Raw genomic sequence first — 27,612 nt, forward strand, 5'->3', positions numbered from 1 at the left:
ACAGAGATATGAATGACAGTTTGGGGAATATAATTAACCACACTATCTTTTGGTTGGAACATTTCATCCATTTACATTTAAAGTAATTGTTGATCGATATGTAGTTATTGCCATTTTAGTATTCATATTTTTAATCTTTTTTCCCTTCTTTTATTTATTTATTTTTTTAGCTGAGCCATCCTGCCACCAGTTGGCAGCTCAGCGGCTGCTCGGCTCGGGCTGGGACTCGAACCACTATTGCTCAGAGCTCATACCCTTGAGCGAGCTCTTAACCAACTGAGCCACTCGGCCGGCTCCTCCTTCTCCTTCTTAAAGAAGTCCTTCTAACATTCCTTGTGATTTTGGTTTGGAGGTAATGAACTCCTTTAGCTTATTCTTATCTGGAAAGCTCTTTTTCTGTCCTTTAATTCTAAATGATAGCTTTGCTGGATAGAGTAATCTTGGTTGTAGGTCCTTACTTTTTATAACTTTGAATATTTTGTGCCAATCCCTGTGGCCTGCAAAGTTTCTCTTGAGAAATCAACTGACAGTTTTATGGGAGCTCCTTTGGAGGTAACTAACTGCTTCTCTTTTGCTGCTTTAATATTCCCTGTTTGTTGTTAACCTTTGGCATTTTCATTATGATGTGTCTTTGTGTGGGCCTCTTCGGGTTCATCTTGTTTGGGACTCTCTGTGCTTTCTGGGCTCATATGTCTATGTTCTTCATCAGGTTAGGGAAATTTTCCATCATTATTTTTTCAAATAGGTTTTCAATTCCTTGCTCTCTGTCTTCTCTTCCTGGTACGCCTATGATGTGAGTATTCATACGCTGATGTTGTCCCAGAGGCTCCTTAAACTGTCCTTATTTTTTCTATTCTTTTTTCTTTTTGCTGTTCTGATTGCGTATTTTCTGCTACCTTATCTTCTAAATCACTGATTCCATCCTCTGCTTCAACTAATCTGTTGATTCCCTCTAGTGTATTCTTTTTTTATTTTTTTTAAAGATTTTTATTGAGGAATTGGGGGAAGGGGAACAGACAAGCTGCTATCCTTTTGTTCTTCAGTCTAGTTGTGGAGGACCTTGCTTCACTGGCCCATGTTGGTATTATCATTGCTCTCTTTCCGGATGAGGCAGATTGGTCACCGGCCACTGGACGGCCGCTCACGGCGGCTCTTCGCAGCTCACACTGGCTGCCAGCCACACACGGTAGCTTATGGCAACCCACTGCAGCAGGGGCTGCAGCTTATGCCGTTGCTGGCGACTTACGGCAGCCCAGCTCCAGGTTGAGCTGTTGTTCAGCATCTTAGCTGTAGAGGGCAGTGTCACTGGCCCTCATATGTGTGATCCGAACCGGGGCCTTCTGGCGTCCCAAGCCAGCTCTTAACCAATGCGCCACTCTGCCGGCCCCCCTCTAGTGTATTCTTCATTTCATTTATTGTGTTCTTCATTTCTGACTGGTTCTTTTTTATGTTTTCTCTCTCTATTTTTATGTTTTCTCTTTGTTGAAGTTCTCCCTGAGATCATCAAGCATCCTTATAACCAATGTTTTGAACTTGGTGTCTGGTAGATTGCTTGTTTCTATTGTATTTAGTTCTTTTTCTGGATTTTTCTCCTGTTATTTTATTTTGGACACATTTCTTTGTTTTCTCATTTGGCTGCTTCCCTGTGTTTGTTTCTATGTATTAGGTAGAGCTGCTATGTCTCCCAGTCTTAGTACAGTGGCTTTATGTAGCAGGTGTCCTGTGGGTCCCAGTGGCACAGTCTCCCTGGTCATCAGAGCCAGGTGCTCCAGGTGTGTCCCTTGCATGGGCTGAGTGTGTTGTCCTGTTGTAGTTGAGCCTTGGTTGCTATTTGCACGTCAATAAGAGGGATTAACTCTCAGATTCATTGGTTGTGAGGACTGGCTGTTATTACGGTGGAGCAGCTGTGGTGCAGGGGCTGACCCTACAGAGCAGGATTCAGTTTCGCAGAGTTCTGGTGCCTGCCCAGTCTGCTCTTCGTGTGTCTCACCTGCGGAGGCAGCCAGGTGGTGCTCCAGCTTGGTCAAAAGCTGGTCACCAGGTACACCGGCTCTGGGGCCTTCTGGGAGGGGCCGCAGCACAGGCCAAGTTCACTCGCAGCCTGTGCCCAGCCTGGGACCACCTGGCATGAGCCACAAAGCAATCCAGAGATGGCCGCCACCTGCACTGGGCTTGAAGCTTCCTGGGAGAGGCTAAGTCTCAAACTGAGGCTGGCTGCCACCAATGCCAGTCTTGGGGTGGCTCAGCAAGAGGTACGGGTCATGTAGAGGCAGATGCTGCTTGTTTTGGGTTTGTGAACCTTTGGGAGGTTTTAGGAAACTCTTTAGCATGAACCAAGACAGGCCTTTGGAAAAGCCACTAGGAGCGGTTTGTCTGGGCCCACAAGCTGGGGCCGGCAGGGTCTGGAATCACCAGGGCAGAGCAAACACTGGCCAGGTTGATGGAGACTTATATATGGTGGCAGCCTGCATGTGCACACGGGGAGGAAGGGCTCAACAAAGAAACAATGGCTTTTGCCAGTACTTCTGTCTCGGAGAAAGCTGCCCCTCCAGCCCTCGACCAGAGGCCAGACAGTTTAGTTCCTCTCTGTATGTCCCTGGTGCCTTTTGAGCTGCTGCTTCAGTACTGGAGCTCAGAGCGAGTGAGTCCATCAGCAAGTAACTCTGTTGGCGGGCCCTTTAAGAAGAATGGCTTGGACTCCAGCCACCTTCCATCTCACTCTGCCACAATCTCTTCTCATTTCCACAGCCAGAGTTGAGAGGACTTCTCTTCCTGGCACTGGAACCCTGGGCTGGGGTGCCTAGGGTGGGGTTGGGAACCCGTGATTTTCAGGGGGGTACCTCCAACAGTCAATATATCCCTCCTGATTTTTAACTGCCACATGTGGGTGTGGGATTAGCCCGTTCTACATCTCTGCCCCTCCTACCAGTCTTGAGGTGGCTTCTTCTGTATATCCTTAGTTATAGGACTTCTGTTCAGGTAGACTTCAGATGATTCTCAATGGTGGTTTTTCTGTAGTTTAGTTGTAATTTTGATGTGCTCGTGAGAGGAGGCAAGCACAGCATTTACCTACTTCGCCATCTTGACTGGAAAAACACATAATCTCTCTATCTTAAGGTCTGGTTTGGGATCTTAATTACAGCTTCAAAACTTCACAATACTACCTAGATTAGTACTTGATTGAATAACTGGGAGGTGTGTATCATGGGCCTGTAACCTTTGGAACCATTTTAGAATTTTGCCTACCACATGGTGTAAAGTAAGGATCCATATTTTTTTCCACATAGATCACCATTTTATTTTCACTTTGGAAAATTTAAAATACATACAAAAGTAGAGAAAATAATTTCACGAATCTATTTTCCCAGCAGCCAGTTTTTGTGATTCTACATGGCCAATCTTGTTTTATCTAGGTTCCAACTTTCTTCTCCCCACCCTATAGATTATTTTTCAGGAAATTCAAGACATACCAGTTCATGTGTAAATACTTCCGTATGTATTTTTAAAGACAAGAATATGGACATATTCTTTAACATATTCCATATCTTTAGGGATGCTTACAATCCTTAGGGAAGCATTACCATCCTAGCGTTAATATGTGGCCATATGCGCATGGAGTATTACCAACCCAGGAAACACACCCAAGCTTTGGTGTCTGGGCTTTGTATTGGGGTTTCATTAAGTAGGTATGATTCGTTGAATAATCACTGATGTGGTTGAACTCACTCTCCATCCTCTCTTTGCTCCCAGAAGTCAGGCTGATACCACATGGCTCATAGCTCCAACCCTCTAATCATGTGGTTGGTTTTTCTGGCCTGGACAGCCTCTATCCTGAGTCATTTTAGTAGCATAAACTATAGGGTGTGGTCTGAAAGGCCCACAATGAATAACAAAGACACTCCTATAACTTGGGAAATTTCAAAGGCTTAGAGATTACCTGGAACAGGGACAAAGAAATCTTCCTTCCTTCCTTCCTTCCTTCCTTCCTTCCTTCCTTCCTTCCTTCCTTCCTTCCGTCCTTCCTCTTTTCTTTCCTTCCTTCCTTCTTTCCTTCCTTCCTAACCACAATACAATTATCACACCTAAAAAATAAAACAATTCCTATTTTTCATCAAATATTGAATAAATGTTCTATTTTTTCCCATTATCTCGTTAAAAACAAACAAAAAACCAGTTGATTTCTACAAATCAGTATCCTAACAAGCTTCACTCATTGCACTTGGTTGATATGTATCTTAAATTTCTTTTAGATTATAGGTTCTCCTTTCATCTTTTGTGTGTGTGTGTGTGTGTGTGTGTGTGTGTGTGTGTGTGGCTTATTGGTGGAAGAAAATGAGTCATTTGTTCTGTAGAGTCTACCACATTATGGATTTTGCATAAATTGCGTAACCATTTGAAATTCACCCAGATAGTGTTTACACTTGACATATTTGAATTCACTTAGCTGGAGCAGACAGTTGAAACACATCTTGTGGTACAAATTTCACAGACACAAGCAAACACTCTAAAGGCCTTCGTGAAATAATCACTAGTTTGGTGAACAGTTTGGTGACTTGGGAACTCTGGAATATCTCTTCTGGTCTGTCCTTGATCCATCCTCCAAGCTTAACTTCATGTAACCCTTACGTTAATGTATACTCCAGTGCTTGGAAAGGTCTAGGACTTCAAGGCCTGTTTTATATGACAGTTACTTCATATAAGCCTGTCACAATAGTCCTGCCTAAGGGGATTTCTAAGAATAAAACAAACTAGCCTATCTGTGACTTCCCATAAAGAGATGAAGATTTGACCAAACAAGGGCTTTTTTGTGTGTGTGTGTGGGGGTTCACTTGTATGAACTCTGGAAAAACAAAACTGGAATTCTCGCTAGATTGGGAATTGGGTGTTCTGGGCCCAGATGACCTTCAAGTCAGGATAGCACGCATTTATAGAACGCAACTGTCAAAAGCTCAACTAAATAAAACTGGCTCTGTCTTAAAAACAGATATGTCTTTTTAAAAAGGTCTTTGAGAAATATTCAAGGACTAAAATGGATGTGACTTATCTAATTCTGCTCCACCATAAAGCATTGAAATTATGTCTTCCTATAATATGAAATGCCACGGACAGTCCAATCCAGTGCATTTATGGTAATGGTGAAAACTGAGCCCAAGATAAGTTCCTTTAAAATTCCTATCACAGTTATCTCAAGATTGATGGATCTACATGTCTTTTCTCTAAAAGAGCTTCATTGTCATATTCAGAGGAGAAATTGGTCCCCACAATGAGTATACATTAAATGATCTTAATATATTTTTAAAGAGACAAGGCTTGGGCCCACAGTTGTGGCTTTAGTCCAGGTTTTCTTTCCTGTTGATCACACTTTCTGAGGATGGATGGACACCATGAACATTCTATGGATCCTCTTGTGGCCAGAAGGAGCCCTTGGCCAATGAGATTCCATGAGGTACTCTGACCAAATGCCAAGGTGTTCGGCAGATTTAAAATGTAGGTATACAAACTGATCTGCCACAGTGCTAGACCTCAGAAACACATATGCTCCCATATTCCAAACCTAGAACTCTCTCCATCACAAGATCTGTCTCTCCATTAACTGTCCAGCAACATAAGTATGAAGCCCAGAGCACCAGGAAAGTTCCTTTTGAGGAGCACAGGCTGTTAACTATGGTGGGCTTCAGGGACGAGGTCAGGATTTTGTTCCTCCCTGGCTCCCATCAGTAGAAATTTCCTTTTACCACTAAGGCCAGCTTCTGGGGAGCAGAAGGTTTGTTTACTGTGGGCTCGGGACTGTCTTGTGGAGGGACGCTGTATGCCTGGGAGTAAGTTTTCAGGAAGAAATGGAGCTCTGAATTTCTGTTCCCCCAGAGCTGCTAGAAACAACCCCATGTTAGGAGCTAGAGCCAAGAAGGGGAGCCTTGTAAGATAGCCCTGAAGAGTGGTGGAATGTCGTTTTGCCATGTGGCTCAGAGAAGTGGGGGATGAGGCTGGCATCTTATGAGATCTGTGTTAGGGGCTGGAGTGCCTCCTAAAGAGGCTGCTACAGAGAAATGGAGACAGGAAGACTTTGTTTCTGTGAGGTCGTTGCCAAATGGAAGTAGGTGGGGTGTGGGAGTGAAGCTTTGTGCTCTTTAATGCCTGCATACAAGACTGACTTGGTCTGGGCTCTGCGGTGTCACAGTTTAGACTGTTGTTCTGGAAAGCTTTGCTGAGGGGAGCCTGGTAGGAGAGCTCTTTGTAGCCAGAACTCTTGGGACTTTTCTCCTCTCCTCAGACTGCTCCAGTGCCACTGTCTGTCAGGACAGATTATTGAGGGTGTGGTTACAGAGAGCTAGAAAGTGATGGTCCAGAGATTTGGGGCTTTGGAAAATTCCCTTTTTAATTTCATACATGAAGACTTGTGACTTTTTTTTTTAAAGATTTTATTGGGGAGTTGAGGGAGGGGAACAGCACTGAGGAATCGGGGAAGAGGAACAGACAAGTTGCTGTCCTTTTGTTTTTCAGTCTAGTTGTGGAGGATGTCGCTTCACTGGCCCTTGTTGGTATTATCATTGCACTCTTCCCGGGTGAGGCAGTTGCTTGACGGCCACTGGACAGTCGCTCACAGCGGCTCACGAAAACTCATGCCCGCTGCCGGCCAGCCCCACTGCATCCTACGCCGTCGCCGGTGACTCACGGCAGCCCAGCTCCAGGTTGAGCTGTTGTTCAGCATCTTAGCTGTAGATGGTGCAGCGTCACTGTCCCTCATATGTGGGATCCGAACCAGGGCCCTCTGGCGTTCCAAGCCAACTGCTAACCAATGCGCCACTCGGCCGGCCCAAGACTTGTGACTTTTATGCAAAGCAATTGGGCTGCCAATTTGGGCTGATAGGATGAGAAGACTTTTACAAGGCTTAGTCTGTGATTCCTTCACCTAGACTTTGAAGGAGCCATTACTTTCTTTTTGGTCAGTATCCATGTCAGGGACCCATGGTGTGGTCGGCTCTCCTTTCACAGAGACCTGGTTTGCACTCAGCTTTGGGGCCAGAGCGTTTGGAATTAAGTACCTAGAAAAACTTTCATGCGGTTCTGCCCAGTCTGGCTCTTGTTTCTCTCCAGATCATAGCCTTCCAGTTTCATCATAAGCACCCGACAGCATCTCCCTGATTTCAGCATTCTGTTGCAATTTCTTGCATCCTCTGCTCCCTTTTTCTTCTTCCTTACCAGAACACATCTGCTCTCTCAGCTCCTTGTCTTTCTCCTCTTCCAGCATCTCTGCAATCTTTGCTTGTGTGTGTGCGCGTGGCATTCCTTCTGGTAGTTGGCCATCTGCTCTGGCAGTGCTCTGCCAATAGCTTCTTTAAGTTTCTGTAGAGGCTCCTTCAGATGCACCCCCCCTCCCCAGCTCCCAGAGCTGAAATTTTTGAGCAGATATGACCAGGGTGTCCTTGCTGCAGGGCAGGAATGAAGTCAGATGGCCATGCACCTCAGAACAGACCTGGCGGCTCAGCTTCCAGGTTTGTATCTCCATGCCCAATAGGATTCCCCTAATATCCTGGATGGAGAACTTCTATTTGCACTCTCCCTTAGCCTGAACCAGCTCCTCAATGTGCATCTCCAGGGGCACTGGCAGGCCTTCAGGGATGGACAAGAACTGCCTGAATTCCTAGTCCAATCTCACCCCACAGGAATCTATGATATCATCTATATTACTGAACGGTCTTCCTTTGGGAGACTCAGGGAGCAGCTGTTTCAAGTCCAAATCAGTCAGAGAGACCATGGCAATGACCTCGTGAAGCAAACTGTTGTCAGAAGCAGAGCAGAAGTTTGAAGCAAGGGTGGGAGGTGTTCCCCCATTCCCACAGTCTTATGCTCCTTGTGCCTGTATTTCCTGGGCCTATTTCTCTTTCTGAAATTTCATGCATAAGAGCCCTAAGAGGATTTATTATTCTCCTCCTCTTTACCAGCACTGAGAGCTCTGAAGTTCACTTGGGAAAACATGGGCTCTGTTCATTTCTTCTCCCTGTTGAAAGTATCATCTTTTTTCTTTTTTTTTTCTCTTCTCACCACCTTCCTTCAACTTCTTCTTTGGTGAGTTTTCTTCTTTGATGAAGTTATTGTCAGATTCTGTTGTTTGTCATCACTGCAAGGTTCTCAAGTGAAATCCTCCATGCTTTGAGGTCTAAGAAGCAAGAACAAGCTCATCAGATGCTTCAAGCCAAAACCAGTCAGTGGAAGAATCAGATTGATCATACTTAAGCTCCCATACCAATCAAGTCCCGTGTTCAGTCTTTTCTATGATTCTTTGCACCCTTGTTTCAGGATGAAGACCTCCCACTTTTTCCTGTGCAGTCTTCACAGCTGTGGGTAGAAGAACACTGGGCGGCACTGGCTGCGTAATTCAAAGCAATGAATGTAATCTGAATGGTTGTTGCAGCCAACTTCGAATCTCAATGCTCTTCTGCTCTCCCAACCTCCACTTGCCCAGATTTCTTTAAAAATATGGGATTCAGAGGGTCTGGGAGAGAGGTAAAGTGGATCCTAGGGGGGCTTCTGACATGACTACAAATAAATCTTGGCATTTGTTAATGTTTGGCTTCTTTGTCACAAGTGTGATAGCACTGTGGGCTAAAAATGTTCCATCGCTAGCAGAATGGGCCAGATGCACTGGCTGCAGCTCTAGTTATCAACTGGGCCCTGAAGCAAGTCTGTCAACAGTGGCCCATGCAGTTCCACGGTTCATGTCCACAGATCAAAAATCTCCCGTGAGCGTCAGGAAAGAGGGGAAATCTCAACTCAAGGTCTTTGAACTATCTCAGGGGATAGCAGGGTGTCTCGTAGTTAATGCCCTGGGAGAACTTAGAGATCTGGCTTTTCCAAAACCTGTCATTAGAAAAAAAAAATAGCACTCACTGAAAACTCAATGATAAGAAAACAAACAACTGATTAAAAAATGAACAAAAGCCGGCAGAGTGGCTTAGTTGATTAAGAGCTCGCTCAAGAGTTTGAGCTCTGAGCAACAGTGGTTTGATTCCTGGCCTGAGCTGAGTAGCTGCTGAGCTGCCAACAAGTGGCAGGATGGCTCAGCTTAAAAAAAAAATGAACAAAAGACCTGAACAGACACCCACCAAAGAAGATATACAAATGGAAAATTAGCATATGAAAAGATGGTCAACATCTTATGTCATTGGGGAATTGCAAATAAAAACAACAATGAGACACCACTGCACACCTATTGTGAATGGCCAAAACCCAGAACACTGGCAGCATCAAATGCTAGTGAGGAGGTAGAGCAACAGGAACTCTCATTCATTTTTGGTGGAAATGCAAAATGGTCCAGCCACTTTGGAAGACAGTTTGGCATTTCTTACATAACTAAATATACTCTTACCATGTGATCCAGGAATCACACTTCTTGGTATTCAGAGGAGTTGGAAACTTACGTCCACACAAAAACCTGCACATGGATGTTTATGGTAGCTTTATTAATAATTGCCCAAATTTGGAAGCAACCAAGATGTCCTTCTGTAGGTAAATTGATAAATACATTGTGGTACATGCTGACAGTGGATGTTACTCAGTGCCAAAAAGAAATGAGCTATCAAGCCATGAAAAGACATGGAGGAAACTTAAATACACATATTGCTAAGTGAAAGAAGCCAATCTGAAAAGGCTACACACTGTGTGATTCCAACTATATGTTGTTCTAGAAAAGGCAAAACTATGGAGACAATAAAAAGATCAATGGATGCCAGGGATTGGGGAGAAGAGAGGGATGAACAGGTGGATCACAGAGGATTTTTAGGGTGGTGAAACTATTCTGTATGATACTGTCATGGTGGATACATGTCATTATACGTTTTTCAAAACCTATAGAATGTACAACACCAAGAGTGAACCCGTATGAACTATGGACTTTAGTTAATAAGAATGTATCAATATTGGTTCATCAATTGTAACAAATGTACCAACCTAAGCCAAAATATAATTAAATAATAGGGGAAACTGTGGGTTGGTGGGGGAGAAGGGACATTTAGGAACCTTCTGTACTTTCTGATTGGTTTGTCTGTAAACCTAAAACTGCTCTAAAGAATAGTCTGTTAATTAAAAAAAGAGGAAGCACTTACACTGTGGGAGGACAGGAGAACAGAACTTCCACAAGGAGTCTAGCAGATGACAGTGACACCTGGAGTACAGCGGAGAGCAGTCACGGAGCCCAGCGCTTGGAGAAGAGAAAAGGCGATGGGGCTTCCCTGGGCTGTGCTCTGGGTGCACTGCATGGGACTGATGGCCTTAAGTGAGAAGGGGTGGGGTTTGGGGAGGAGGAGTTGCTTGATGTAAGAAGCCCAAGGAGCAGAGAAGCAGCTCTGCCCCCTGCCCTCTTCTTCATCTTCTCTTCTTTTTTTTTTGTCCTTTTCTAAATAGATGTTATACCTTCACTGATCTCCTGGAGCACCCAAAACATAATTGCTTTTAAGACTCTTTCTGTTCATAATACTGACTTCACTTGTATTGAATTCATATCAGATTCTTTACTAGATGTTTTTTCCTTAGCATGAAATTTCTTGATATGTACTAGAATTTTTGTTTTCAAGTTCATTTGGAGTATCTTTTCCTTTCTCTTTGTTTTCCTTTTCCTTTGTTCTATTTTCACTTACATTCTGACTTTGTCTGTTGAACTGTTTGGCAGCTGCCTCAACTCAGCACCCCTTTAACAGCAGGAAATTGAATACAAGAGACATGCACGCCTTCTATTTCCTGGGATTGTTACTCCATGTACTGATGAAGAACCATTGTGTTTCAGTGTGAAAAGTGAAACCACCACTTCCACGCTGAACCAGTGGTATCTGTTGGAATGTGATTCTGCACCTGCTCAGACGTCTCTCTTACCAGATCCCCAGCCATGCCTTCTTTCCAGGCTGAGGCTTCTGTCTCGATGTGCACAGTCTGCATTCAAATTTTTGTGAACTTGACCCAAGTAGAGGTTTGGTGCAGGGCAATGGCCCTCTTCTTATCTCTACCTGCTTCTTTGGTACAAACTAATCTAGAATGTTTGCTTCCATTTGCTTGGGACACAGAAAACTTTTATGCAATGAAAGAGAAGGACAAAGCAGAAATGCAGAGAGAAGCAAAACCTAGAGATGAGGAGAGAGGAATCCGCGAGTTCCCCATTTTCCTCAGGACCTATTCTCTGCCCTTCCTGAAGTCTAATTGTCTAACTCTTCCTTCAATTCCAGGACACACTTCAATATCCATATAATACCCCTTCCATATATTTTCTGTATAAGCAAAAACACACTTAGTCCAGTGTGTTTGTGACTCCTGTGCCAAGCACCACTGCACCCCATACTCTGCTCCCAGAACTCCTGATTCAGAGTAGCAATATTGGCTCTCACTGTGCAGTGAGTTTGGATATCTCGCAATACAAGCAGACTTTGACAGGAAGACAGGGTTTGGTCAGGAAAACAGAGCCACTCTGTGTATTGCCGGAGACCAAGAGCTTGAGGGTTTACATGATGTGGGGAAGCTGGGGAAGTGAGGGTCTGAGGGCTGTTGCTGGAAGGTTACAGAAATGGTCACGGAGCTTCCTTCTAGCATGAAGCACTGGGAGTAGCAGGTGGTTCTCAGAAGTTCTCCAGGAAATCACTACCATTCTCAAGTGTTTAGAAATGACCCAACCAACTTTCTCTTCAGCAGCAAAATGGGAACTTGAGAAGTTTGGGAAGCTATGGTATTTGGCCACAATGACTGCAAAGTGGGAAATCGTGGACAATTCTGAGAGTGTGGAGTGCACAGAGAGCTCTGAGAAAACAGAGTTTGGAGAAGAGACCTTAGAAATGGGTGGTAACCATGCAAAGCTAACAGTTGAGCCTACGGACCTTTGAAGATGTGAAAATTGTTATGTATTGAGAGCCAGAGGACTTTTCCTAAAGCGATATGGCTGAACCATATGCTCTCTGAAGCCCTTCCCAGTTTTAAGAGCTTATCAATCTTTAACATGGTCCAGGTAGTATCCCCTGCAGACTCATCAAGAGCAAGGAAAACATGAAAGGTTGTAGAACTGGATCACTCTTAGTAAAAAGTGACCTGAGCCCCTTGCACACTGGCCTGTGATTGAGAAGGTCATGCTTAGTGTTTCAGCAGTTTGTTTTTCTTATAACTTTCCTCATCAAGCCAACCTTCCCTCCAATCCAGAGCCATACCTATTGGTTCTGCCCCCTGATTTTTGTGCTGTCACCTGCCACTGAGGATGAATTCTTCTGTCCCAGCTTACCTGATCAGTGCTGGTCCATGAATGATATCGTTATACCCAGCTTGGCTGGAGGGCACAGAATCACTTTTGCCTCATCCGTCTCCCTGAACAATTTGCTTAAACAAATACACAAGGACCTGGCACAAAGACTCATGCCTCGCTCCCTTTTAAAATATTCCACCTTTGGGCCGGCCGAGTGGCGCGATGGTTAAGAACTCGCTTGGGATGCCAGAGGGCCCCGGTTCGGATCCCACATATGAGGGCCAGTGACACTGCCCTCCACAGCTAAGATGCTGAACAACAGCTCAACCTGGAGCTGGGCTGCCGTGAGTCGCCGGCGACGGCGTGGGCTGCAGTCCCTGTGGCAGTGCGTTGCCATGGGCTACCGTGTGTGGCCAGCAGCCAGCGTGAGCGGCCAGCAGCCACAGTGAGCCAGCGACTGATCTGCCTCGCCAGAGAGGGGCGCAATGATGGTGCCAACTTGGGCCAGTGAAGCAACATCCTCCACAACTAGATTGAAGAACAAAACGACAGCAACTTGTCTGTTCCCCTTTCCCCAATTCCCCAGCACTGTTCCCATCCCCCCATTCCCCAATAAAAAAATCTTTAAAAAAAAATAAAATAAAATAGTCCACCTTTTTCAAACCTCTTCTTCAGTCAGCCTGATTTACTCTCCTCCCTGTATTGAATATGTAAAATCTTTCTTGTACATTATGAGCTTGTGAAAGATTTACTTGCCTTAGCCACATGATTTTCCAAATGTGTTAATTATGCATTACTCACATACTCTGAGGTTTTGCTGGTAATGTCATTTTATTGGACTGGAGAGAGTGTACTTGTAGTGGTTACATAACTCTCAGACTTGCTGACAGGGAATTTTATAATATGCTTAAGTGTGGGGGTCCTCATTTTTGATTCATTGTCCTGATGAAATAATCCTTCTGGTATTTTCGTCCTTTAGTTGGATGGTAAAGAAAGTCAGCGTTTCCTTTTATCTGGATGTTCAATTTTACTTCCATAGACATATATCATTGAAACATTGAAGTGATATTGATGGTCTAAACAGAGAAGTCAAAATTCCTATACTAAAGATTAATGTTTTTGTTATCAAAATAAACCATAGAGCATTATTTCTTCCCCTCAAAATAGTTTCAAAAAGGATGCATAGTTCAATACTCATAAACATGGTGAAGTTAATTGATCAGAAATACTACAGTTTCTTCATAGTTACCGTAAGTGGTATGATTATCAAATAGACTCACATAGAACACTTGACAGCTCTTTCTTATACACTGCTATTAATCTTGAAACCAGCTTTATTTGTCAATTAAAAAAATAACTCAGTGAAACATGCAGTTAACACATGGCATGATTCTATAACAAACAGACATGATTCATGGTCTAGAGCAGGTTCATGCAGAAACCAGCTTTGCCTTTGATTAAATAAATGGCAATGCATGTTTATACAGCATCCTCCACGTATTTGAGTAAACCCTGTATTTGATGTTGAAATGCATACATTACCACTTTGTCTTTTCAGCAGCATGGATTCAATTGTTTTTGGTCAAATGTATTTTTTGGGTGCCATCTGTACAATCAAAGCAATAATGAATTGTGGCAGTTTAATGTGTCCACAAATTTTTTGACACCCTTCCCAGGTGGGTTCTGTGGCTTCTCCACCTGAATCTGAGCTGACCTTAGTGACTCATTTGTAATCAGTAGAATCAGCAAAGCAATCTATGAGGTGTGATTTAAAAATATGGTAAATGTTTAAATTAAAAATATTTTCATTACAATAAAAGACATATTACCATTAATCCCCCTCAAATACTCTTCCTCGCTTCAAACACACTTATCCCATCATTCTTGCCACTTTCTGAAGCAGTTCTGGAAGCCCTCTTTTGTGAGTGTCTTTAATTGAGCTGTCATGGCTGACTTGATGTCCTGAATCAATTCAAGAAGTTTCCCTTTCATGGTCATTTTGACTTTGGGGAAGAGCCAGAAGTCTCACGGTGCCAGATCTGGTGAATAAGGTGGATGAGGACACACTGTAATGTTTTTATTTGACAGAAATTGCCGTACCAGAAGTGGTATGTGACACAGAGCATTGTCATAATGGAGGATGAAGTAAAGACACTCATGAAAGAGAACTTCCAGGACTGCTTCAGAAAGTGGCAAGAATGATGGAATAAGTGTGTTTGAAGCGAGGAGTATTTTGAGGAGAATTAATGGCAATGTGTCTTTTACTGTATTTTTTTTTAATTTAAACATTCACTGTATCTTTTGATCACATCTCGTACATAACTTTTGAGGCAAATTCATAGAAGGCCATGTAGCTACTGCTTGGTTCTCTTGGGACACTTGCTGTGGGGGTAGCCAATTACCATGTAAGAAATCCAACTACCCTGAGACCATTATGCTGTTGAGGCCAAGTGGAGGTGCTCTTGTTAACAGCCAAACTGAACTCCCAGCCAACAGCCAAAGTGCCAGCAATGTGAGTGAGCCATTGTAGACATCCAGCTCAGTTGAGCCTTCCTATGACTCCAGTAGTTGAGAGAGCCCAAACAAGAACTGCCCAGCTGAGCCCTTCTCCAATTGTGTATTCAAGTAGTTTTAGAATTCTGCATCTTAGGAGATATAAAATGCACATTGTAACATTAAAGACTCTGATAAGTCTTGCAGTATATAGATCTACTTAACCTAAATTTTTTTTTAGCTGAGCCATCCTGCCACCTGTTGGCAGCTCAGTGGCAGCTCAGCTCAGGCTGTGAATCGAACCGGCGACCCTGTTGCTCAGAACTCGCACTCTTGAGTAAGCTCTTAACCAGCTGAGCCACTTGGCTGGCCCCCTACTTAGCCTAAATTTATTTAGCCATGGGGCCATTTTGTCTTGAGACATCTATTAGCCTCTGATTGATAAAATTAGCACTCTTACTAATACATTTTTTAATTATAAAAATCCTCAATTATAGCTTGGGCCTATAGCTTGGTTCAGATTTCAAAAAGAGAGCCTGTTGCCAGTGCAATAGTTCATTGATTTCATCTTGATTAAGAAATCAAACTTCTAGATTTATGGTTAAGATGGCAGAGTAGGTAAACACTGTGCTTACCCCCTGTTATGACCACATAAAAATTACAACTAAACTACAGAACAGCCATCATGAGAATCATCTGAAGTCTAGCTGAGCTGAAGTCCTATAACTAAGTACACACAGGAAAAGCCATCTCAAGATTGGTAGGAGGGGCAGAGACATGGAATCGTTCCACACTCATGTGTAACCATTAAAACTTGGGAGGCATATCTCGGCTGCACAGGTGCCTCTTCCCTGCTGGAGGAACAGAAGGCCCCTGCCCCACACCAGGCTCCCCAGCCAAAGGTTTTAATGCTAGGGAGTGAGGTCCTTGTGACTTATGGTTGTGAAAAACAGTGGAGATTGTGGCTGAGATGAGGTGGCTGCAGTCCCAGGCATTCCTTTAAAGCAGCAAGAGAAAAGCAGTTACCTCCAAGGGAGCTCCCATAAGACTGTCAGATGATTTCTCAACAGAAACTTTGCAGACCAGAAGGCACTGGCACCAAATATTCAAAGTGATGAAAAGCAAGGACCTACAACCAAGAGTACTCTACCCAGCAAACCTATCATTTAGAATAAAAAAACAGAAAAACAGCTAAAGGAATTCATCACCACCAAACAAGTAATACAAGGAACGTTAGAGGGACTTCTTTAAGATGAAAATAAAAATGTGAATAATAAAATGGCAATAACTACATATCTAGCAACAATTACTTTAAATGTAAATGGATGAAATGCTCCAATCAAAAGACATAGGAGGGCTGAATGGATGAGAAAACAAAATCCTTACATATGCTGACTACAAGAGAGTTACTTCAAGTAGAAAGACACACACAGACTGAAAGTAAAGGGATGGAAAAAGAGACTTCATGAAAATTAAAATAAAAAAAAAGTTGGGATAGCAATACTTATTCCAGACAAAATAGACTTTAAAACAAAGGCTATAACAAGAGACAAAGAAAGACCCAGTAATCCCACTTCTGGGTATTTATGTGAAGAAACCCAAAATGCTACTTTGAGGGGACATGTGCATCCATATGTTCATTGCAGCATTATTTACAATAGCCAAGATATGAAGGCAACCTGGGTGTCCCTGAATAGATGAATGGATAAAGAAGAAGAGGTGGTACATATATACAATGGAATAGTACTCAATCATAAAAAATAGAATGAAATCTTGCTATCTGCAACTACATGGATGGGTCTAGAGCAGCGGTTCTCAACCTGTGGGTCATGACCCCTTTGGGGGTCAAACGACCCTTTCACAGGGGTCTCCTAAGGCCATTGGAAAACAAAAAGATATTTACATTACGATTCATAACAGTAGCAAAATTACAGTTATAGAGTAGCAACGAAAATAATTTTATGGTTGGGGTTCACCACAACATGAGGAACTATATTAAGGGGTCATGGCATTAGGAAGGTTGAGAACCGCTGGTCTAGAGGATATTGTGCTGAGTGGAGTAAGTCAGACAGAGAAAAAATGCCATATGATCTCACTTACATGTGGAATCTAAAGAACAAAATAAATGAACAAACAAAAGAGAAAGAAACTCAGATATAGAGAACAAACTGAAGATTGCCAGATTGGGGATAAGTGTAAAACGGGAAGGGCTTAAGAAGTACAAATTGGTTGTTACACAGTAGTCATGGAGATGTAGGATATTGCATAAGGAATATACTTAATAATATTGCAATATCTATGTATAGTGTCAGATGGGTACTAGATTTATCTCGGTGATAGATGGGAGGGGGTTGGGAGCCGGGTGAAAAAGGTGAAGGAATTAAGAAGTACAAATTGCTAGTTACAAAATAGTCATGCAGTTGTAAAGTTCAGCATAGGGAATATAGTCAATAATATGGTAATAACTATAGTTCCAGGTGGGTACTAGACTAGTCAGGGGGATCACTTCCTAAATTATATAAACGTTAACCACTATGCTGTAAACCTGAAATTAGTATCAAATTATATTGAATGTCAACTGTAATTGAAAAATGAAAAAAGGGGGGAAAAGGTGAAGGGGAATAAGAGGTTCAAATTTCCAGGTATAAAACAAGTCATGGGGATGTAGTATACAGCATAGGGAATATAGTCAATAATATTGTGATAGCATGGTATGGTATCAGATGATTGCTGGACTTACCATGGTGATCACTTCTTTAGGTATATAAATGTTGAATAACATGGTGTACACCTGAAACTAATATGTATGTTAACTATATTTTAACAAAAATCTTTTAAAAATCATTGAAATCCCATGTATAAATAAAAGAAGATGTAAAAAAAGTTTTATTTTAAACAAAAGTAATGTAAATTGCATATGTTTAAGAAAAAAAATCAAACATCCTTTGGGAGATATGAGTAATAGGGATGGGTGGAGGACTTGAAATATGTCAGAAAATAAGAGGATATTGGTTAAACTAGAAATTACAAGTGCAGGGAATGCATTAGCAATCATCAGGGAGAAAGTTACTACTGAATAGGAAAATAATTACATTTTAAAATGTTCATTTGGTTCTGCCTCTTTTGGTTGTCGAAGGAGTAACAGAAACTCCTAGCTGGGTCTCAGGGCAAATCAATCTATCTATATCTATCAATCAATCTATCTATCTATCTATCTATCTATCTAATCTATCTATCTATCTATCTATCATCTATCTATCTATCATCTATCATCTATCATCTCTCTATCCATCCATCCTCATTCATTTAATTTTAATAGGTAATATATTCATGTAGTATCACAAGGTATAAAGTGATATGCACTGAAAACTCTCCCTCCCACTGTTTTTCAAACAGTGTTTCGTTTCTTGTCTATCCTTAACTTAAGCATATATAAACAAGTACATATGTATGATCTTAAAGAAAACATATATAGTAACATACTATACATATTGTATTCTGCACCTTGCTTTTTTTCAGGTAAAAATGTGTATTTAAAGTCATTCTATATCCATACATGTAAGGTTTCCTTACTCTTATTTTCCCCACATCCACCCAATATTCCATTGTATTGATGTACTATCATGTAAATAACTAGTCACTTATTGATGGGCCTTTTCTTATTATATACAATGTTGCAATAAATAAACTTGGACATGCATCACTTTGCCTATTGGCAAACGTATCTGAGGATAAATTACTAGATATGGAATTGCTGGGTCAACTGAGGGCAGGTGTTGTTGGTGCCTGGCCCAGATCTCTTTTGTGGGTCTGGCATACACATTCCCTAACTGCTGCAGATGTTGGCTGCTAAAAGCTCACACCTGCTTTCTTTTCTGGGAAACTGCTAGTGAGTGACAGTTGCTGCCTGGCCCACAGATGTCTTAGAAGTGACACATCCTTCTGGGAACAGCCCTTGGCCAATGACAGACAGACATGTGGGTATAACAGCCCAGCCTCCTTGTCACTGGGGAGGACAACCTCTGCCATGCAATTTGCACTCAAGAGCTCCTTGTGGGAGCAAGATGAGGCTGGGCTGATCTGAAGCCACATCTTGTTCTAGCTCTTTCTCTTGCCACCCTTCTTCCCTTGCTCCCCTGCATATTTCTCCTGAGAACATTCTCTCGATAAGTCATCTGCACAAGAATCCCTGTCTCAGCCTCTATTTCTAGGGAAGCTCATCTAAGACAAATGGTATGTGCACATGTAATTTTTATAGATTTCATAGATATTTCTCTGTTGTCCTCCATAGAGTTTATATCAATTTAGACTCATCCTAGCAATGTAAGAAAGTGTTAGGGAAAATCTTATCTTAATTGCTCACCAAATATTAATGAAAGAATGAATATCTGCTGTATCTTATTTTGGTGATGGTGTATTTGGTGTAGTGTACCCATACTTTTTGTTGGTTTATTTCCAGAGGAACAGGGACACATGTTAAAAAGTTACGTTTCCGTCTCAACTGCCATGTGAATGCTGACCCCCTGGTCTTCCACTTGCTGTGGGTGCCAGGGAGTGCTGAAAAGTAGATGGTGGGGAGGGCCCTGGGCAAGGGGAAGTTTTAATATATTTTAGGATATAACAAGAGGACTGGTGTAACGACTGGTGTCTCATTTTTTAAAAAATCTTGACAAAGCTGGAATACTCAGATGGGAGGAAGATCTTAGGGACCTATAGGGAAATTCTGCTTCTCAGGCCAATGCTGACTAATGCGTTTAGGTGCTGTGTGGTTTAAGCTGCAGTGTGGTTTGCAGGAGCCAGAGGCAGCCTGCTGGGAGCTTTCAATCAGCAGACTTGGGATTGAATCCCAGCTCTGCTGCTTTCTAACTTGGCACCCTTATCTCTCTGAGTCTCTTATTTTATTTTCAAAAAAACACTAATAGTAAATACCCATCTTGCAAGGTTATTATGAAGAGTCAGTGTGTTTGGTCCTTGGTATGGGGTTCTATAAAGAATACTGAAAAGGTATTCAGAATTGTGGTTATTATTATCAGAGAGCTTTCATCGGTTATGATGAAAGGTCTCAACACTAGGGAAGTTATGTTTAGTACAGAAGAAGGAGGCCCAGGAGAAGGTCTTCAGGTGCCAACGAGACCCCTTTTTACCACTTCTTCGTATTGTCCTATGCTCATTCTGTTACACTAACAAAGGCCCATATTTCCCTCCCTCTGCATCACACGCCCAGTTCATTCAGAGGCCAGCATGGACAGCCAATAAAAGGAAGCCAGAGCATGTGTGTGGTAGGGTTCTCTCTTCTGGGAAATGTTTGGGAACCCAATGACCTGTACCCAAGAGGAAGGACTGACTCCCTATATAGCAAGGGGTTTTAATGGTGGCAGGTTTTTCCGTTTCCATTGAGGACAACATAAAAGGAAATGGAAAAGCTGGAACAGAAGGGATTAGGATGGATTAAGCAACATCTTCTAAATCCCTCAGTGCTAGAAGATTCCATACTGTGAACACATTGCCTCTGGATTTATTAGGGTGTAGTCCAGGTTCATGATTCAGCATTGGTTTTGTATTGTTTAAGCTACCCCAAAGAATCCCCATGCATAATACAAAATGCACACATTAAGAACAAAGCCAAGGATTTTTAATCCTTCGTTATGTTTAAGGTCATTTGGGGTGGGGGACGTTTCAAATTCTCTTCTTTCATTATATTCCCCACTGTTGTCCATAAATGATGATGTTGCATAATAAGTAGGGTTGTGAACAAGTTTCTTTGCTTATTCGTTTTGGTGAAGGAAGGGGGACTTTTCTGATAAAAGAAAATTGCAACATTTGTTTAAGAAAAGTTGCTGCCAAAGAAGTATTCTCTGTTTGGGAAAAATAAGGAAGCCAGATCGGTTTGGAGCCTTACAAGTTAGTTAATAGTGTATCTTTACATCTTATAAAATAATCATTGCACACATTATTTATTCTCTTTTCCAGAATAAAGTACTTCTTGGTACCTACACTTAGAGATGCAGGTTGCGGGGGAGGGGAGCGTGCTCCTAGCGTCTTTTTCTTCTGCAGCAGTGAAGGCAGATTGGGTAAGGGCACATGCGTGCACATAACATTCACTGAGCTCCAGGCTGTTATGTTGCACAACACCAGGGGACACCATTACATTGTATCCTATGTGAATGGCACCCTCTGGAATCCAACAGTGTAAATGGTGAGCCCTGGAGCTGTGCCTCACTTAGTAGGGTCCACATTTTGCTTCTAAATGCCACTTTTAGGGGTCTTACTTCATTTAATGTCCCTACAAAGCATTATCTACAGTCCAAGCCACTATGGCAACAATTTGAAGTCATATTATCACAACAGAAGCTGGCAGCCACATCCAGTTTAAGATAGACACCCTCCTTCCTTTGAGTACCTGCTGGGGCCTGGAAGAGAGACTAAGGCTAGGCCCCTGTATTCATGAAACTCGCAGGATAGGAGTTGAGCCATCAGAGGCAGGAGATTTTCCTCCTTTCGTCTAGAGAGTTAGGGGACCATATTTTTTTAAACAAAAATCAGGACAAATGGTCTGGCAAAGGATTATTTATGGTGTGTGAATATATTTTAAAGGAGTCTTAGTGAGTTATGTGACAAATCATTGTGTAGAAAAGAATGAAACTGTGCAATTGTCCCAGGAACTTTATACTTACTACCTATCCTACGAATTGCTACCGTTTATTAAAGGCTTATTATTGAACCACCAAATGAAGTGCTTTACAGAAATTATCTCATTTTCTCCTCAGGACAACTGTAGGAGGTGGGCACTCTCAATCTATTTTGTAAAGGGGATAACTGAAGTTCTGACACGAGAAGTAGCTTACCAACATCATGTAGCAAGTAAGTGGTACAGCTGACATTCTTACCCAGGCTGGCAGACCCCATTCTCTCCAATGATACAACACTGTACTGTCTCCCCCGATTTAATGGGGCTTTTTAGTCTTTTATTGGCAAGTTTTACTCTTTTGTTCAGGTTGGGAGTGTAGCACAATGCTGTAATTCCATTAAGCCTAGAGATTTGCAACTTTCTCCTCTTGATGGGGACTAAGACTTTCCTTATCTCTTCAATTTAGTTCACGACAACAAATATTTATTAAGTATCTACTTGGTTTCAGGCACTGGGTTAGTAGTTATGGAATATAAAGATCAATGAGTATTAATACTGCATTTTTCTTACTCTCAATATGTGTGGATTAGAGAGAAAAGGCAAGCACACAAGTAACTATCATATAAGACCAATTGTATAATAATAAGTGACATATTTGAGAAGCTAATTGTTATAAGACTTTCAGGAGGGTAGAAATTAAATCCCACTCGGGAGGCTTCCTATGGAATTGGCATTTAATGAGGCAGATTGTAGAGCTATCATAGTTACTGTGGTTTATAACAATGTACCCCCAAAATTAGTGGCATCAAACAATCATTTTAGTTTGCTAAAATTCTTATGTTCAGGAATTTAGGAAGGTATCAGCTGAGCAGTTCTTGCTTGGGGTCTTTTAAATAGTTTTGATCTGTTGTGACTAGGGCTGCAGTCCTCTGGAAACTCAATTGCCTGGATGCCCAAGATGGCACATTCACATGGCTGGCATTGATGCTGGCTGTCCCTGGGAACTCAGCTGGAAGCTCAGCTGGGCTGCCAACTAGAGCACCTACACATGGCTTCTATAGTGTGGTGATCTCAGGCAGAAGTTATGTGAACTTTTCTCATCTAGCCTTGGAAGTCATGCAGCATAATTTACTGGTAAGGAGAGAGTCACTATGACCAGTCCATATTCAAGGGGAGGGGCCATAGGCCGCACCACTTGATGGGAGGAGGGTCAATGTCACAACGTAGAGTCTACCACAAGGGTGTGTTAGGTAGAGGAGTGGGCAGAGGAACTTCTACCCAGATAAAACAGTAGAAGCAGGAAAGACAGGTGTTCAAAGTGTGTTGGAGGAATGGTGAGTTGTCTGGTTTGGCTGGGGTAAGGAGTATGATGAATGGGGGGAAGTAAACTTAGAGGGCTCTGAAAACCAGAATACTGAGCCTGGATTTATTGAGAAGCAACCTAGTAATGACATTAAGAGCATAGCATTGGAGTCAGCTAGAACTCTTTCCAGATCAGCCTTTTATGGTAAGCTGTGTGACCTTGGTTGAATTCCTTTGCCTTCGGAGACTCAATGTTGTTACATGAAAAAGGGGATCATTATAACTTTTTTTGTTGCAGTTTTACTTCACAGGATTTGATAATGAATGTAAATCACTTAGTATATAATAAAGGGTGGCAATTATTATTGCTTTGAGAGTAATAAGGTAGCCAGTGAGAGTGTTTGAGGATAAAGTAACATGATCATATTCATATTTGTCATTCAGAAAGATACCACCAGATAGAGATAGCTAATAGGTCTGAAGTCAGGAAGACCAGTTAGGAAGAAATGGCATGAACCTAGCTGAGAAGCCATGAGAGCCTGAACTGGGGTGGTGACTGCGGAGGGCTTAAAGTGACAAGATGTTAAGTAGACAGGTTTTATTTGGTGGCTCATTGGCTACTTGGGTCAGAGGTCAGAGTGCAGGCCCTCCTGGTGCGGTGCTGCAAAGAGGCAGCATTTCTGCTGTCTAGGGTTGCTCTTGCTCTCCACATAAAGGAAATGTCTTCAGCAAGGTTCTAGAGGCAGAACCTGAGACGGGGCTTCTTGGATGAGTGATTTATTGGGGGAGTGTTCTCAGGAGAATGAGAGTGAGGGAAAAAGGATGGAGCAAAGGAAAACCTTTAAGAAAGGTAGTGTCACCTGGAGACTAGCTTCAGCCAGGTCTCACAGGGAGCTCTGCAGCTTGATTGTACCATATAATTAGTTGTACCTTGAGGCAAGGTGGCCTGCCTTTTGTACTTCCCAGTCAGTCATTGGCTTTGGGCTGCCTGGGGATAGTGGAGTAGAGTGTCCTCTCCCTTGCCGTATGGCGCTATTTGCCCAAGAGCAATTCTCTGGAGAAAGGGGCAGCTATGAGCTCTCAGCAACCACCATTCCTGGCAGCTGGGGAACGGGAGCACTGGCCCGGAAGAGGGGGTTGGATAAGGCACCACCAATGTCTCTTATAAAGGTCCGTGTTGCAGTCAATCGGTTGATACCTTTCCTGAGCCAGGGAACCAGTTTCCTGAGCCAGGGAACCAGTGCAACTGAACTTCTGCTCAGCGTGCTTATGTTCATTATAGAACATTCCTTTAGGTTGCAGGCTGTGACAATAACTTAACAGTTTGTGTTTAGGAGACCATCTTTTCTTCTTAAAGGACCTTAGGGTATGGCATCATGCATGGGTAGACTGCTGAAATGGAGGCCAGCAGTGTTGTCTGTAGAGCTTGTTGGCCTGCAGATGAGCAGAGAGAAAGAGAGGGAAAAGGAGAGAGGCCCATAGAACAGACATCACACAGAGATGTGCATTACATCGTACTTACTGTAGAACTTTCCCCCTCATAATTTATGTACTCCTCAAAGGACCCAGCAGGTGCTATTTATTTCATCTCCGGCTCTGTGATCTTCTGTTCCATGCATACTGGGTTTGATTGAAATTAGACACATCACTATTTTCTTTGAAACGGGAGACTTCTGAAGCAATCTCTGTATGTAGCGTGTGATAAATTTAACTTTTCATATAGGTACTGCTTGCTTCTTTAAAGTCAATATAAATGATTAAATGGGAGTAAGTTATATAATTCAAAGTAAACACATAGACACATACAAAATCTTTACATGAATGGTTTGGCTGTCTGCCACCAGAAATCTACCACTTTCCTTTTATTATTAGAAGCAAACACAAAACCAAATCAACACCATCAAGCGTTTGCCCACTTGGCAAGGATATTGCATTCTAGAGCAGTCCAAAGGTTACACTTCTCATGACAATTGTATATTGTTTTCTTTAAAGTTCATGGGAATATAATAGCCTTTGTTTTCTGCCTTCATACCAGCTTTCCAGCACTCATAGTCCTTCTGAAAGGTAGAAGTACACCTACGGTGTATTTTGCAAAGTGGGCCTCTGTGGGCATTCTTTGGGAAGTCCCCCTACTGGACTGAGCCCTTCTATTTACTACCATGGTCCTACTGTGTTTTGTTATAGGAGCCTGAATGAACTAAAGCATCCTCAATTTCAGAAGGAGTGAAAATATTCATGAAAACCACTCACAGACTATCACCATTCCTATACTGGAGAGATAACTATATAAGAATGAATTACTAGAGGTCAGAGGTTATGTTTTGACCAGATGACCACAATAAATGGTTTAGAAATGCGTTAGATTGCATCTCATTGAGTGAGCTAATTAAGTCTTGGAGGTTAAATGCTGGTGGGGTTTCTCACTTCTACCAAGATTAATATTCAAGATGAGCATGTTCTGTATTATTTAAAATGTAAAAAAATCACCTTCTGTTACGCTATGTGTAATGAAAATATGAAGATTCGGGAAGCCCTGACTTGTAGTGACAGGAGATTTTGGACAAGTCTATAAGCCTCAGATTCTGTATCTCTAAAGTGATAATATTTGTCTGACCTGTTACACAGTATCACTGGGAGCATCTCAGGAGATATAAATCGAAAGGAACTTTATAAACTCCTGAGTAATGTTCAAACATTGGAAACGAGGGGACATTAAAGAATTATCCATTTAAAATGTCCTCCTTTATTTCATTACATAGGAAATATATACTCATAACAAAAATATAGAAAAGTAAAAAAAGGAGAGGGGAGCAATTATAAGATTTAAAAGGTTATTAGATTAAAAGTGATTCTTCTTTGTGTTAGATGATATAGTGGATGGAATGGTGACTCTCCAAAAGTTATGTCTGAGTTCTAGCCCCTGGACCTGTGAATGTGACCTTATTTGGGAAAAGGGCCTTTGCAGATATAATTAAGGATCTTGAGATGATATCATCCTGGATTAACAGGGTGGACCCTAAATCGAAAAGGCAAGCACCCTTATGAGAACAGGAGAAACAGAGGGAAAATATAGAGGAAGGCCATGTGAAGACAGAGACGGGTTGGATTAATATGTCTACAAGCTGAGGATTGCCAAAGATTGCTGGCAGCCACCAGAAGCTGAAGAGGCAGGGAAGGAGTGTTCCTTAGAGCCGTCAGATGGAGCATGGCCCTCCTGACACGTTGATTTCAGACTTCTGACCTCCAGAACCGTGAGAGAATACATTGCTATTGTTGTAAGTCACCCACTTTACGGTAATGTGTTATGGCGGCCCTAGAAAACTAATACACATGCTCACAATAAACAAAGTTCTATGAATTTCTTCATGCCACAGAGAGCAGAGTATTTAAAGACAAGGGACATGTGTGTGGCTGACAATCTACAATGCATGGCTTTTCTAATATAAAAGTTTACTTCCTGCCCTTTTAAAGGAGAACAGTCACTTTAAATGGACCAAAAGAAAACAGCATTAAAAACTATCATAAAGGCAGGTTAGGAGAAGGTTGGGAAGGAAAGTCATCACAGGAAATCATAAGATTGAGTCAGTTGAGTGGCCTTGTTTTGTATTAAGGAAAGATTTTTTGCATAGAATTAAGTTGGTGAGCATTTCCTCTTCCAAGTAGAGCATGAAAATAAAAGAATAAAGGGATTAGGAATGGAAGCGGTTAAGGGATAAAGAAATAACACCTAATTGATTCAGAATATACACCACCCTTGGCTCAGACTTAATCTTTCTTATTTTTTGACTTTACATTTAGTTATGTTTAAACATTTTAATAAAGATATAAATTCTTATCAAGAAAAAATTAATTATTTAATTTGAGTGAGTTTGGGCAAAGAAAGTCCTGGGCTATTTGAGCAACCTTAATGTGTACCTGGCACTTACAGCTCAACCAGTTGAAGCCCAGATTTAAAATATGGATTTTTTTTTGTTGTCGTGGAACTGACCTATTCCCCAGAAGGATATTTAAGAGAAGGCCTGTCCAAGGCAGAAGTCACCTTAATTTAAAGTCTGCTTGATTCCTATTTTGTCAATCCCCACCCCTTTAGTTTCTTTTTTGCTACTTACTTGATATATTCCTATGGTTGTTTTGTTATAAAAAAAGAATAATATGCACCAGTTATATCTAGGCACTTGTGTTTTAATAAATACCATTTGCTTCTCCTGATGACCTTGAGAGATACCTGTTACCACCCACATTTTTAAAGCATTTTTATTAAAATATACCTAACATATACTATTATATTAGTTTCAGGTATACACCATAATTATTCAACATTTATATACCTAAAGATGTGATCAGCATGATGAGTCCAGCAACCATCTGACACCATATAAGGCTATCACAATATTATTGACTATATTCCCCATGCTGTACATTACCTCCCCATGACTTACTTGTTTTATACCTGGAAATTTGAACATCTTATTCCCCTTTACTTTTTTCCCTCCTTTTTAAATTTTCAATTGCAATTGACATTCAATATTATTGATTTTAATTTCAGGTGTACAGCATAGTGGTTAGACATTTATATAATTTATGCAGTGATCCCCCTGAGTAGTCTAGTACCCACCTGGCACTATACATAGTTATTACCATATTATTGACTATATTCCTTGTGCTTTACTTTATATCCTCATGACTATTTTGTAACTGCCAATTTGTACTTCTTAATCCCTTCACCTTTTTACCCTGCCCTCCAAACCTCCTCATATCTATCACCCCCATAAATCTAGTCCCCATTTGACACCATACATAGTTATTACAATATTATTGACTATATGCCTTATGCTATACCCTACATCCCCATGACTACTGTGTAACAACCAATTTGTACTTCTTTTTTTTTTTAGGATTTTTATTGAGGAATTGGGGGATGGGAACAGCGCTGGGGAATTGGGGGAATGGGAACAGACAAGTTGCTATCCTTTTTGTT

General features: G+C 41.8%; 1 protein-coding gene and 1 pseudogene across 1 annotated transcript in view; one reads left to right on the top strand and one right to left on the bottom strand.

Moving 5' to 3' along the window:
• EFHC2 (EF-hand domain containing 2) overlaps nucleotides 1-27,612 on the top strand; it is a 373,002-nt gene that overhangs the window by 27,534 nt on the left and 317,856 nt on the right. The window lies entirely within an intron of this gene.
• Nucleotides 5,715-8,591, bottom strand: LOC109386010 (ubinuclein-1 pseudogene; annotated as a pseudogene).

Source organism: Hipposideros armiger, unplaced genomic scaffold (assembly GCF_001890085.2).
Source record: "Hipposideros armiger isolate ML-2016 unplaced genomic scaffold, ASM189008v1 scaffold_7, whole genome shotgun sequence".
Lineage (NCBI taxonomy): Eukaryota > Metazoa > Chordata > Mammalia > Chiroptera > Hipposideridae > Hipposideros > Hipposideros armiger.